At 39.7% G+C, this 14,680-nt stretch overlaps 2 protein-coding genes across 21 annotated transcripts in view; one reads left to right on the top strand and one right to left on the bottom strand.

The window, feature by feature from the left end:
- mical2b (microtubule associated monooxygenase, calponin and LIM domain containing 2b) overlaps positions 1–5,569 on the bottom strand; it is a 130,611-nt gene extending 125,042 nt beyond the window's left edge. For 17 of the 19 annotated variants that reach the window (XM_037766156.1, XM_037766160.1, XM_037766163.1 and 14 more), the window contains exon 1: positions 5,332–5,463. The gene's annotated coding sequence lies outside the window, so the exon portion shown is untranslated. Of the gene's footprint in view, positions 1–5,331 lie in introns of all 19 variants that reach the window. The other 2 variants (XM_037766177.1, XM_037766176.1) reach the window with 2 other exon arrangements.
- Positions 5,570–13,289: 7,720 nt separating this feature from the next.
- Positions 13,290–14,680, top strand: part of LOC119486223 (kelch-like protein 25) — a 37,116-nt gene continuing 35,725 nt past the window's right edge. For both annotated transcript variants that reach the window (XM_037766179.1, XM_037766178.1), the window contains exon 1: positions 13,290–13,513. The gene's annotated coding sequence lies outside the window, so the exon portion shown is untranslated. The remainder of the gene's footprint in view (positions 13,514–14,680) is intronic.

The following is a 14,680-nucleotide window of genomic DNA, read 5'->3' as shown; positions in this document are numbered from 1 at the left end:
TCGACATCCAATCACCGAAGAAATACAATTCTTGCAGAAATCTCCAAATGTCAAAAGTTTTTGATCCCAAATCACAGCATGTCTTTTTCTCTGGTGTTCCTCAAGGTCTTGGTGTCTTAATGTAGTATTATGGAGGGATTATTGATAATTTTTATCAATTCTCCAGTGGTAAAAAAAATGGTTAAATTTAGCACCAAATCTGTGGAACAAATGGTATCAACCCAAAAATTACTGCAACAACTTATGAGACATAATAGAGCATGGGGATGACCATCAGATACTGCTATCATCATGTTCTAAACCCTTATACACTTTTACAATTTATTTGAATTATTTAATTCATGTTTATTTCTGATTTATGTCTAGAACAACTAGACACAGTGCTGAGCTGCATCTCAGATTAATCTTCAGCTTCCAGCTTTCAGATGATGTACACCACTTCTATGTGACATCTACTGTTGACCTGCTATCTCTCCCTAAAGACACCCTGGACCGGTACCTCCCTAAAGACCGCCTGTACCCTGTACCTCCCTAAAGACCCCCTGTACCCTGTACCTCCCTAAAGACCCCCTGTACCCTGTACCTCCCTAAAGACCGCCTGTACCCTGTACCTCCCTAAAGACCTCCTGTACCCTGTACCTCCCTAAAGACCTCCTGTACCCTGTACCTCCCTAAAGACCGCCTGTACCCTGTACCTCCCTAAAGACCTCCTGTACCCTGTACCTCCCTAAAGACCCCCTGTACCCTGTACCCCCCTAAAGGCCCCCTGTACCCTGTACCCCCCTAAATAAGAGGTGTATTGTGGTCTCAGAGGGTTAGGGAAAGCATCAACAGTATAACAGTAACAGGTATGTTTTTCTGTTCTGCTGCTAGAAAACGGTTAGAAGAAAACACATTTAGATTTCCCTCCTGAGGTTGGGGTTAACAAGGATTTGTCCTGGACCTCTGACCCGTGAGCCCTTCATGCTGACCAAGCTGCTTCTAACTAACACTCACATTCAGCAACTATAAGCTGATTGCAACAATTGCTCTTGCTAATGCTTATTTACCTCAAATCCATAATCATATGAATGGAGCCATGCAAACTCACTCACTGAGTGTATGACCAGTGAATGCCAAGTTCTATCTTCTTCTGACAGACAGCAGTCAGCAGCCTGAGGTTCTGACCTCTGCACAGCTTGGCAGGGTTGTGTAAAAAAAGGGGGAAGCACTCATCAAGTTTGAATGCAGATTACAGAAGTGCAAATTGAGTGAAAGTTTATCCTTCTACTGAAACATCAGTCCACAACAACTATGGTTCTAAGACGAGCCTTCTCGCCTGACTGGATTTCAGGTCTCCGAGGAGGTGAAGCCACCTGCTGCACAGAGAGGAGGGACACACTTGTATCACTGTCTAAAACTACAAGTTCACATGCATAGTTTGGGCAAATCCATTCTCTTCCAATCTTAAAGACAGTCCGTTTGTAAGAATCAGAAATGTTGTTAACAGCGACACTTGTGGCCGTTAAGTCAACGAAAGTCAGCGTCCTGTTGCAAACGCTCGTGCTCGCTCTACATAGACATGAAGGAGCATCGCTCAACACAGTGAGGTGACATACGTCAGCTAAAAGCACAATATCACTCTATATTTCAGCTGCTTGGCAGTAATGTTAGCTGACCAGACGAAGGTCTCTCCATGAATCAATGCTGATCCTAGTGTTGGCTTTTCCTGCCTCAGCCTCCCGACCGCGGCTGGAGGGAACGGGGGAGACGCCGGAGTTTTGGTCGGAGACGATAACGTTTCTCTCTGCGGAGCCCCGTCACTTCACAAGACACGGGAAACCTCTGTTGGTCTGGAGGAGCTGCAGCAGTTATTTCTGCACAAACGTCCACTGAACATTCACTAGATATTCTCAGAGCTAAACTAACTCTTCTGCAGTGTGGAGGGAGCAGCATGCACGTGAGGTGGAGCGAGAGAGCGAGTGAGAACGAGCGCGGTGTGTGAGTGAAGGCAGGCAGAGGAGCAGAGGAGTAGAGTACAGCAGAGACTCCGGTCCTGGAGACCAAAGCTACGGTCTCCCGACCGCGGCCTCCGACCGCGGCCAACACTGTTTAACAGACGGGCTTCACTAGATACAACCAAGAGGTTTTGGTGCTTCACTGTAGTTTGTGTTGGAGTCTGAGTCTGAACAGCGTAGCCACACGCGAGCGCTCATGAGACACCGACCCGCAATGATTTATACGTGTAAGAAGTTACAAACAGTCCCTTTAAAGCAGCAGTGGGTAGAAATGGAGCAAATATGATTAAAAAAGTATTTTTTTATGAAACGGTCACTATATCCTGACAGTAGTACATCAGACAAATAATCTGAAAAAAATCATGTTCCTCTGTGTCCTCCGGTGCTCCTAAAGGCATCTGCAAGATTTCGCAGACCAGAGGATAACAAGCAGTAAGAGCTGATCTGGCGTCTGCCGCCCAGCTGCCATCTATGAGAGCCGGCTGTCAATCACTCACTAACTCCGACCAAACGGTCAAACTGGGCAGTGTAATAGGTTGTAATGTCTATTTCTCTCCTCAGATGTTTTCAGAATCATCTTGTAGTGTACTGTTTAGCTGTAAAATGAGAAAGTTTGTGACCCGGCAGCCATGTTGAGATCTGCTGAGGAAATACCAAGCACCGCCCACCAGCTGGAGGACACTGTTTACATTTACAGCTAAACAATACACCAGCTTGTACCACACAGCTTGTAGTGAAGGAGGTTAAATAACGCTCCAAACTTAGGCTAAATGTTGGCGAGGAAAAACTGTCATGGCCATTTTCAAAGGGGTCCCTTGACCTCTGACCTCCAGATCAGTGAATGTAAATGGGTTCTATGGGTACCCACGAGTCTCCCCTTTACAGACATGCCCACTTTATGATAATCACATGCAGTTTGGGGCAAGTCATAGTCAAGTCAGCACACTGACACACTGACAGCTGTTGTTGCCTGTTGGGCTGCAGTTTGACATGTTATGATTGGAGCATATTGTTTTATGCTAAATGCAGTACCTGTGAGGGTTTCTGGATCAATATCTGTCATTGATTTGTGTTCATTGATTTACAATAATAAATATATACATACATTTGCATAAAGCAGCATATTTTTCCACTCCCATTTTGATAAAAGGATTAAATACTTGACTAATCTCCCTTTGAGGTACATTTAGAACAGATCACAATTAATTGTGATTAACTATTTTAATTGATCGACAGCCCTAAAAGAAATATATTTTTCACCCGTAACTCTCTCTCTCACACTTCTTCATCTGCCTGGCTGCACTTATTTGTTAATAAAAGTGTAAATTGTAGTGAAACTGACTAAACACTTTGAAACCAACAATATCAGGGACCAATTGTTTATTTATATTATAATAAATACAGTTATTCATGAAAATACAATGGTGATATCGGATGTGTGTTGCAGTTTATGGGTCAAGGGTTAGGGTTCTGGGTTCAGGTTTGTTTTTATTTTATTTGTATTTATTTAATTAATTAATTAGTTTATTTATTTATTTAAGGTTTCTATCTTACTACTATGAATTATATTATTGTAGTACTTATTATTTCTAATTCTAACTAACTAATTAAATTATTTTAAAAATTATTTTTATGTTATTTTTTTCTGTAACTGCACCTCTAGGGGTGGGAAGAAGGCTGGACCTGTCTCTGTGTGGGAGTGGGAAGCGATGTGTACTGTATGTGTGTATATAAACTGGGGGAAAAAAGTTTGGAAACTTGTGTTTGGTGGATTATTTCTCTGTTGTTACAATGCTAATGGTCATTGTATTTTACATGGTTGGAAAGTCTGTTTATTTACCTTCACAATGATGTCTAACTTGTAAGGATCATGCATTTGTGGGATGAGCAGCACAGCTGATTATGTGGGGAGCGCCCAAGAAAAATGTTCCAAAATGCTCTGTCAATGGTAAACAGTGTATTCTCCTGTTGGTATTAACTCTTGTTTTGAAATGTTTGGTGGATTGGATGATTGAAGGATGATTGAGGATTAGCATTGATTCATGGAGAGACCTTCGTCTGGTCAGCTAACATTACTGCCAAGCAGCTGAAATATAGATTAAATAGATGTGAACACCAGCTTCAACTTGCCTTATCGCACGGGCGTAGTGAAAGTAAAATTTGCCAAAATTCTCTGCAAATGCTACACAGTGTATTCTCCTGTTGGTATTGACTCTTGTTTTGAGCTCCAGGTGCTGCCAATCAGGTGCCTGATGTGCATAGGGCCTGCTGGGTGTTTCGCCCTACTAAAGTGATCATTTGGTGTCTGCTCCAAGCATCGGCATGCGTTTGTCTAATTTGGATAAGGCCCGTGCAATAGGCAAGTTGAAACTGGTGTTCCGCAAAACCAAGTTGCATCCTGGTTGAGGAATGGAACGCCATCTCACAGCAACGTGTGACCAGGTTGGTGACCAGCATGAGGAGGAGGTGCCAGGCTGAGAATTTTGGCAAATTTTACTTGGGCGCTCCCCACATAATCAGCTGTGCTGCTCATCCCACAAATGCATGATCCTTACAAGTTGGACATCATTGTGAAGGTAAATAAACAGTCTTTCCAACCATGTAGAATACAATGACCATTAGCATTGGAACAACAGAGAAATGATCGAACAAACACTCATTTCCAAACTTTTTTTCTGAGTTTATGTGTGTACATATTAAATGTTAAATGTAAGATATCCTTTTTTTTGTATTATGGCACCGGTGTTATGTTGTGTTATGTTTGTTATGCTATATTTGGAGAAAAAAAAGGAATTAAAAGAATTTTCGAAAAAACAAAAGGGTTAGTGTTCTGGGGGGTTGACTAGAGCCAGCCCTGCCTCACTGATGTCCTTCTGTCTGCCAACAGCTTGTTTAAGGGGGACAACTAGTGTTCCCTCCACGGTCAGCCTGTATATATAGAGCAGGTCAAATCCAGATCACCTTTTCTTACTCTTCCTTTTCACCTGTGGATTACAGGATGAATGCTATCTGACCTGAAGTCCATAGTACACCATTTAGCACGGATTCATCCAGACAGGAAGTCGCAGCAGCTTCTTATCTGTTGTTTGTCTCATTTTCATCAGAAATTCATCACATACTAAAAGTGGACTAGTGTTCTGGGCCGGAACACGTCATCACCTGTTGCACCTCCACCACCTGTACAGTTGCACCTGGCGGTTCACTTATTAAACACACACACACACACACACACGCACGCACGCACACAACAAGAAGCAGCATGTTCGGAACTGAATGTCGGATCAGAACCATTAAACACAACATTCCTGCTGATGTGCGTCTGTCAGCTACTCACAGAGAGTCCCGAGCAGCAGTCCCGCTGTCTCCTCCGGCTTTTATCCACAATATGTCGCTGCTGGAGGTCCACAACTGTCCTCATAGGTCGGTTAAAGGTCCACAACTGTCCTCATAGGTCGGTTAAAGGTCCACGACTGTCCTCACAGGTCGGTTAAAGGTCCACGACTGTCCTCACAGGTCGGTGAACGACTCGGCTCAGGGTTCAGCAGAGCGACCTGTTCCACACATGAGAGCCGCAATGTGTTTCTCCCCCCCCCGTGTTGTAGACTAGCGTCAAGTCCGACTGCTGCACAGAGAGGGAACTTCCGGTTAGTAGTTTTCCAGAATAAACCTCTCATTAAAGACTAGCTCGGTAGTAGAATAAATCATTGATATTTTGAATTGTAGTCCCAGTCTGTGGTCCCGGTCTTACTCTGTATCAGGGCTGCCAATGACTCATTCATCATTGTAGCGACTGGCTGGTGTATACAACAAGGAAAAGTCTTCTTCTATCTATCTATCTATCCATCTATCTATCTATCTATCTACCTATCTATCTATCCATCTATCTATCTATCCATCTATCTATCCATCTATCTATCTACCTATCTATCTATCTATCCATCTATCTATCTATCTATCTATCCATCTATCTATCTACCTATCTATCTATCTATCCATCTATCTATCTATCTATCTATCTATCTATCTATCTATCTATCTATCTATCTATCTTATTGTAAATCAATTAACAACACACAATGACAGATATTGTCCAGAAATCCTCACAGGTACTGCATTTAGCATAAAAAATATGCTCCAATCATAACATGGCAAACTGCATATAAAATATATATAAAAAAATATATGGAATGAGTTAAATAAATTAGAGACATTAAAATGCATGTATAAAATATATATGTAAACACATATATATACATATATATATATATACAGACGTAGGCAAAATTGTTGGTACCCTTCCGTTAAAGAAAGAAAAACCAACAATGGTCACTGAAATAACTTGAAACTGACAAAAGTAATAATAAATAAAAATTCACTGAAATGAAAATCAGATATTGTTTTTGAATTATGGTTCAGCAGAATCATTTAAAAAAACAAACTAATGAAACTGGCCTAGACAAAAATGATGGTACCCTTAACTTAATATTTTGTTGCACAACCTTTTGAGGCAATCACTGCAATCAAGTGATTTCTGTAACTCTCAATGAGACTTCTGCACCTGTCGACAGGTATGTTGGCCCACTCCTCGCGAGCAAACTGCTCCAGCTGTCTCAGGTTTGAAGGGTGCCTTCTCCAGACTGCATGTTTCAGCTCCTTCCACAGATGTTCAATAGGATTTAGATCAGGGCTCATAGAAGGCCACTTCAGAATAGTCCAATGTTTTGTTCTTTGCCATTCTTGGGTGTTTTTAGATGTGTTTTGGGTCATTATCCTGTTTGAGGACCCATGACCTGCGACTGAGACCAAGCTTTCTGACACTGGGCAGCACATTTCGCTCCAGAATGCCTTGATAGTCTTCAGATTTCATTGCACCCTGCACAGATTCAAGACACCCTGTGCCAGATGCAACAAAGCAGCCCCATAACATAACCGAGCCTCCTCCATGTTTTACATTAGGTACAGTGTTCTTTTCTTTGGATGCTTCATTTTTGCGTCTGTGAACATAGAGCTGATGTGACTTGCCAAAAAGCTCCAGTTTTGTCTCATCTGTCCAAAGGACATTCTCCCAGAAGCTTTGTGGCTTGTCAATATGCATTTTGGAAAATTCCAGTCTCGCTTTTTTATGATTTGGTGTCATCCTCGGTTGTCTTCCATTAAGTCCACTTTTGCTCAAACAGTGACGGATGGTGCGATCTGACACTGATGTACCTTGACCTTGGAGTTCACCTCTAATCTCTTTGGAAGTTGTTCTGGGCTCTTTGGTTACCATTCGTATTATCCGTCTCTTCAATATGTCATCAATTTTCCTCTTGCGGCCACGTCCAGGGAGGTTGGCTACAGTCCCATGGACCTTAAACTTCTGAATAATATGTGCAGCTGTAGTCACAGGAACATCAGGCTGCTTGGAGATGGTCTTATAGCCTTTACCTTTAACATGAAGGTCTATAATGTTCTTTCTGATCTCCTGAGACAACTCTCTCCTTAGCTTTCTGTGGTCCATGTTCAGTGTGGTACACACCATGATACCAAACAGCACAGTGACTACTTTTCACCCTTTAAATAGGCAGACTGACTGATTACAAGTTTGAAGACACCTGTGATGCTATTTACAGGACACACCTTAGTTTAATATGTCCCTATGGTCAAATTATTTTACATCTTTTCTAGGGGTACCATCATTTTTGTTCAGGCCAGTTTCATTAGTTTGTTTTTTAAAATGATTCTGCTGAACCACAATTCAAAAACAATGTCTGATTTTCATTAGTTAATTTTCAGCAAATTTTTATTTATTATTACTTTTGTCAGTTTCAAGTTATTTCAGTGACTATTGTGGGTTTTTCTTTCTTTAACAGAAGGGTACCAACAATTGTGCCTACGTCTGTATATATAGGGAATGCCAAACCTAATCAAGACGTTAAAATAAATTTGTGTTAACGCGTTATTATCGCGTTAACTTTATAACGCTATAACTACTATAACACTAGTGCATAATCTTACTGTTGAGTTAGTGAGTTAGTTATAGTTATATACTTAGTTATAGTTTTTTTGGGTTGATTAAAGACACGGCTGGACATCACACCATAGCCTAGCATTATAGGCTATTGTTCCTGCAGGGAAACCAGCCAACTAGGAGAATAAGACAGCTTTTACTTTTATATCACTGTGTTTTCTGTTGTTGAAGTTTACAACAGCGTGTAGGCTCATTGTCAGTGCAAGCTTAAATTCTCACACAGAAAGGGTAGGCTAACTTATACCATCACAAATTGTATATCATTTATTTCAACACAATCACTAGGCTATCTAATCTCAATTTTGGTGCATTAGTTCCTGTAAAGTCATTTTAATTAGGCCTTCCTACTAATATTGTCTTTATTTATTCATGTGTGATTCAGAAGACCAAAAATAGCCTACTACAACTATAATTTAATACAATATTTTGTTCAATGGCAGCAGTCACACCTGTAGGCTTTGAGTCTCTAGTTTTTAAGACCTTTTTTATTTTGAAAGTAAATTCGCCTCATATCCGGTGCTGCTCTCTCTGTCTGTAGCTGGCTTGACACAGCTGGTCAGCGCATAATAAGACATCCAATAGGAACCTGAGCCTTAAATTTGGGTTGGTGTCAATTTTGACTGTCAAATGGATTTTTCTCTGTCAGCATTCAAGTCACAGCAAAGCAGACACAGAATGGTCAGTATCATATTTCTACCTATTCAACAATGATTCTGAATAATAGCATGGGTTCCACATCTCTGATAAGTACACTGCAAGTACACATCTTCAATTGTTAAACCTATAACATAGTTAAACACTAGAATGTCTGTATGTGATCAGACTTTACAAATAAATCAATCAATCAATAAATCAATACATGCTTGGTTGACTTTGTCACTGGATCTATCAACCACATGTGTTGGTCACGGTGCTGGACTTTTATTAGTAATTCAATAATTCATGCAACATTTCCAAAAACATCCTCTTAAGATAAACTATAGATATGTACTTTTATTATTGTAGATTTAAAACATTTCAATGTCTCCAGATTGACATTAGCAGTAAACAGATGTTATGGTAAATGGACTTACATTTATAAAGTGCTTTACACTACATGTCAGCATTCACCCATTCACACACACATTCATACACTGCTGGCATCAGGATCTAATTTAAATACTCATTTCACATACCGAAGGCACAGCCTTCAGGAGCAAGGTAAGTATCTTGCTCAAGGACACTACCACTACCACCGCAGACCTACCAATCGGTGGGCGACCCGCTCTACCTTTGAGCCACAGCCGGCCCCCCTATGTTGGTGAAGGGAGTCCAAAGACCATACTTAAAGCAACAGTAGGCAGTATATTTTTGACATCATTAGGCAAAAATCCCATAATAACCTTTCAGCATATTGTAATTCAAGTGTTCTGAGAGAGAACTAGACTTCTGCTCCTCCTCATGGCTCTGTTTTCAGGCTTTAGAACATCTAGCCCGTGACGGGAGGCTTTGACCAATCACAGGTCATTTCAGAGAGAGAGCGTTCCTATTGGCTCCAGATCAGCTCTGATTAGTTGTTTTCCTCCGGTCTGTGAAATCCTGTAGTTGCCCTAAGGAGACACCGGAGGACACCGGAGGACACCGGAGGACACAGAGGAACATGATTTTTTTCAGATAACCTGCCTCATGCACTACTGTCAGGATAGCGACCGTTTTATAAAAATAGCTTTTTTTAATCATATTTGCTCCAATCTTGCCTACTGCTGCATTAATCGTATGACCAATGAGTCCTCACTAGCTCCGAGGATGCTCTTGCTCAAGGTTCAAAGTTCTTTATTTGTCATTTGTCAATTCCAGCAAAGCAGTCATCAGCAATGAAAATCTTTGGTCTCAGGTTCCTAGACCAATGCTCATAAAATATGTATATATAAAAGAGGAAATCACACAAGTAAAAGTAAAAGCAAAATGATAATCTAAGGCATAAAATAGTGCAGTTAAAATAAATATAAACATAAGTAAATATAAAATAGTAATGTCAATGCAAATTTGTAATTTTGTGGAAGACAGTATTCCAGATGGGAAAACTGAATGTAAACAGGATGTAGTATGTAATAATGAGAAGTACTAAAATTATATATACAGAGGTGTAGACAGGAATGTAGTATGTATAGAGAAGTAAATATGTATGTATATACACATAGGTGTAATAGTTTGTAAAACAGTAAAGTAAAGTGACAACTTGGCTGACCTCTGACCTTCCTGTGGGTGGGAACCAGAGAAAATACAGCTTTCCAACACATGCTAATATTGTGTCACAGTATTGTCATCAAAGAGTTTTGTTCAGTTTTCTAAGGTCGTGGTGATGTGGAAAATGAGATGATGTGTCCGTGCCTTGACACTGATTGTAATGACCACATCGAGGCAGCATCTTTCACACAAAACACTGGAGCAAAAAGCAGGAAAGCATTGGTCTGAACACTGAACCCATAAAGACTGATAAACACTTTAAAATGCCCCCCACCACCTCCCCAAACACACTTCTTACCACACCAGCTGCCTTTTATTGCTCCCTGACAGCTGTCCTCTGAAATCAGAAGAAAACTGCACTCACGCTGAACATGGAATTGTATCTCATGTATACAGAGAGAGAGAGAATATCCACTGCATACCTGACACTGTATGTACAATATGTCAGTAGTATATCAATGGTTGCTGATTTCTTTTGGCCCATTTACAGAAAGTGAGTGATGCTTCGGGGAGGAACCTGTTGTTTCCCTGAGATGTTTAGTCCTGCTCTGCCCTCAGGTGGTGGAATATGGAGGACAGAACCTGACAGAATAAAAAATAAATGAATAAATGAATATGTCATTAAATGTAGCAAAAATAATATAAAACATAAATGTAGCCATTAATTAATTGATAAAATGTGACATAAATTGATTTGTCTGTTTTAATTTGCTTCTTTATTTATTTATATTTGTATTAATTCCCTTATTCATTTACTCTTCTGTTTAATTTTCCCTTTTATTTATTTTTTAATTTTTTTATTTTTTATTTACTCTTCTGTTTAATTTTCCCTTTTATTTATTTATATATTCATTTTTCAATTTTTTTATTTATTTATTAACTCTTCTGTTTAATTTTCCCTTTTATTTATTTATGTATTCATTTTTTATTTTTTCATTTTCTTATTTATTTATTTACTCTTCTGTTTAATTTATTTTCCCTTTTATTTATTTATGTATTCATTTATTTATTATATATTAATTCATGTTTTGATTTATTTTGATTTATTTTATTGTTTTGCATTTATTTCATATTCATTTTAAAATGTATGTATTTATTTATTTATGCACGATTTTCCCTTTGCATTTCACCCCTTATTTGTTTTCTCAAACTTATTTATTTATGTAATCTTTTCTTTATACATTTCTTTACACAAAATGGGTCTCCCCTTTACAGACATGCCCACTTTATGATAATCACATGCAGTTTTTTGCATGCAGTACAAATGTGTTATTCTTACCATTCTAAAAATAGTGAATCTGAATATTTCTGCATACTGGGGTCCCTAAACAGTCTTGAATTCCATAAATTTGGTATCACTGTAAAGCTGAGACTCTTGTGGATCCAATGAAACCAACTGTATTCATGTGTGATGATGTTAGTCCCCATAGGAGACATTTCATTGTAGTGAGACCATTTTTGAATTGACCTCACTGTATAAAATGACCTGTGGTGACCTCTAGGATAATCACAGCCACGAACTAGAGACTCAGAGCATTCAGAGGATGGATGGATCAAACTAGAGACCCAGAGCATTCAGAGGATGGATGGATCAAATTAGAGACCTAGAGCATTCAGATGATGGATGGATCAAACTAGAGACCTAGAGCATTCAGAGGATGGATGGATCAAACTAGAGACCCAGAGCATTCAGAGGATGGATGGATCAAACTAGAGACCTAGAGCATTCAGATGATGGATGGATCAAACTAGAGACCCAGAGCATTCAGAGGATGGATAGATCAAACTAGAGACCCAGAGCATTCAGAGGATGGATGGATCAGACTAGAGACCTAGAGCATTCAGAGGAGGGATGGATCAGACTAGAGACCTAGAGCATTCAGAGGATGGATGGATCAAACTAGAGACCTAGAGCATTCAGAGGATGGATGGCTTTCCTAGCTATATTGACAATAAGGGGGTTTCTGATCAGTTTACACAATACAAGTGCTCGCCATCCAATCATTGAAAAATGCAATTCTTGCAGAAATCTCCAAATGTCAAAAGTTTTTGATCCCAAATCAAAGCATGTCTTTTTCTTGGTGTCTTAATGTGGTTATTTTGGAGGGATTATTGATAATTTTTTTTATCATTTTTCCAGTGGTAAAAATGGTTATATTTAGCACCAAATCTGTGTAACAAATGGTATCAACCCCAAACATTGCTTTCACAATTTATTCTAATTCATTCATTCTTTTCCACCCCTGGTTTTTGACTATAACAACTTGACACACAGCGCTGAGCTGCATCTCAAATTAATGTTAAGATTCGCAGCTTTCAGATGATGTACACCTGTTCTATGTGACATCTACTGTTGACTTTTTATTTAGCCCTGAAAATCCCCTGTCCCTTCTTAAAAAAGAGGGTGGAATGGTCAGTTCCAGACCTTTATGGCTTTATGGGTTAAAAGATGCACGGGTCTTCAAATAGTCCAGTAAACCATGTGAGACTGAACACTGCCTGATCCATCTTTTGTTGTTGCTGCAAAGTACATATCAAATATTGTACATTTGCTTTTCATACACCAGGGGGCAATGTTGAATGCTTTAAAGAGAAAAGAAAGGGGAAAAACAGATGTTGCCCAGCATCATCAACAAAAGAATGAAACCCTACATAAGAAATGTAGACCTCATATTTGCTTCTCACGTCTTGGCTGGTTCTTCATCATCTCATTGTTTTTTTAAGTTGTATTATTATCATTATTATTATTATTATTATTATTATTATTATTATTATTATCATGTATTTTTAAACCTATACTGTGTCAAGCGCCAACGTGCTATTGTTTTGCTGCCGCCATTAATATCAGCTCTCCACCTTAGCTGATTGGTTGATACAACTGTAGAAATAACGCCTACTTTGAGTTGACGTATTTCATTGGTTCTTGGCTTTGGTTTTCCATCAAGTGAACCACGATGATTGGTGTTAGCAAATGTCAATCACATTCGGCAAAGCCATTAAAATCCCGCCTACTCTTACTCTTATTGGCTGAGAGGACAGCCTGCAGCGGGTTGATACTGGGGATTGGTTAGAAATACGTCAGTCAAGACTCAGTCAAAGTCCATTGGTTGTTGGTGCCAGTGCAGTTTAAACTATTGTTTTCTTTCTTACCAAAAGCAGTCAGACAGGCTCGGACGGCCAGACACTCTTCAACTATTGTTTTCTACTGTTACCATGTTTTCATCAACGAAGCCCACACTATCTGTCCTGTGGATCTAACTTTACACCTACAAGTAGAACTGTGAGTAAAACAATCCTTTGTGTTTGTGTTTCCCACGCGGACAGTCACATTGAGACACTCAGTGGAGCCGCAGTGAAGCGACCTCAACTAGACTGTTCGGATTCTGTTCTATAGCTAGTATTTGATCATCATTGACCACTTCACAACATCACTGATACACTGTAGGAACTCCTCAATCACCTCGTTAATTGTAGAATAAAGTGTGTATGGTGGTTCTCTAGCGTTCCTACAGTGTGTCAATGTTTCCAGGCAGCTGTAAGTCAGTTGCAGTGCTTCGGTATGTCTGGCTATCAGCAACAGCTCCACCTCCTTTACTGTCTACAGGCTAGTTATTGCTACACTTGTCTGTTATGTTGTTCTATATAAAGATGTGGCCATATCTATCTAAAGGCACACCCTGTAACGCTTATTTATTAACAGTTCATAGTTCCTGTACATATTCAGCGTCACTCCTTCACCACAACCAGAACCACAACCAGAACCAGACGCTGGTTAGTGCTGCTCCAATCAGCAACTTCCTCACTTATTAGCTTGAAAGCTAGCTAAAGCTAACTACTGTCTAATAGTGTGGGGGGGGGGGATTTCAACTGGATCAACTTGTGTAATTAAAACCAACCTCTACATTGTACAACGAAGGCTCCTGAAGCCCTAGTGGGAGTGAAGGGTCATTCACGGTTTACTGTCAGACAACAGATCCTCCTCTGTGTGTTCTGACCTTCTGTTAGGAAGAGGAACATGTTCCTAACAGAACATGTTCTGATGGGAACATGTTCTGCTCTTTGGAACGTTATTCTTTGATTATGCACCCATGCTGCTTAATCAGTTAACTTTGGATTTACATGCATAAAAATGATTTTAGCGAGCCTAGCCTTACAGAAAGTCAGTGTTGATGTAGCCTGAGCCACACACACACACACACACACACTCTTGTTGATGTTGACTGAGCTGTTCAGGGCCATGATATCATCTCCATGAAACTTCCCTTCCATCCTCCTGATAACATTTCATTCTGCTTGATTCCATATGTAATAATATTGTATGTGCTGTGTTTAGATGCAGCTCAATTTTACTTGTATGCATCATGTTGAAGACTTGAGTTATTACATAGTGAATACATAGATCATGTAACAGTTACAACATTTGGTACATTTCCATGCAAGAAAAATA

Source organism: Sebastes umbrosus, chromosome 4 (genome assembly GCF_015220745.1).
Source record: "Sebastes umbrosus isolate fSebUmb1 chromosome 4, fSebUmb1.pri, whole genome shotgun sequence".
In the NCBI taxonomy this organism is placed as follows: Eukaryota; Metazoa; Chordata; class Actinopteri; order Perciformes; family Sebastidae; genus Sebastes; species Sebastes umbrosus.
This window is presented reverse-complemented; position numbering and strand designations above follow the sequence as displayed.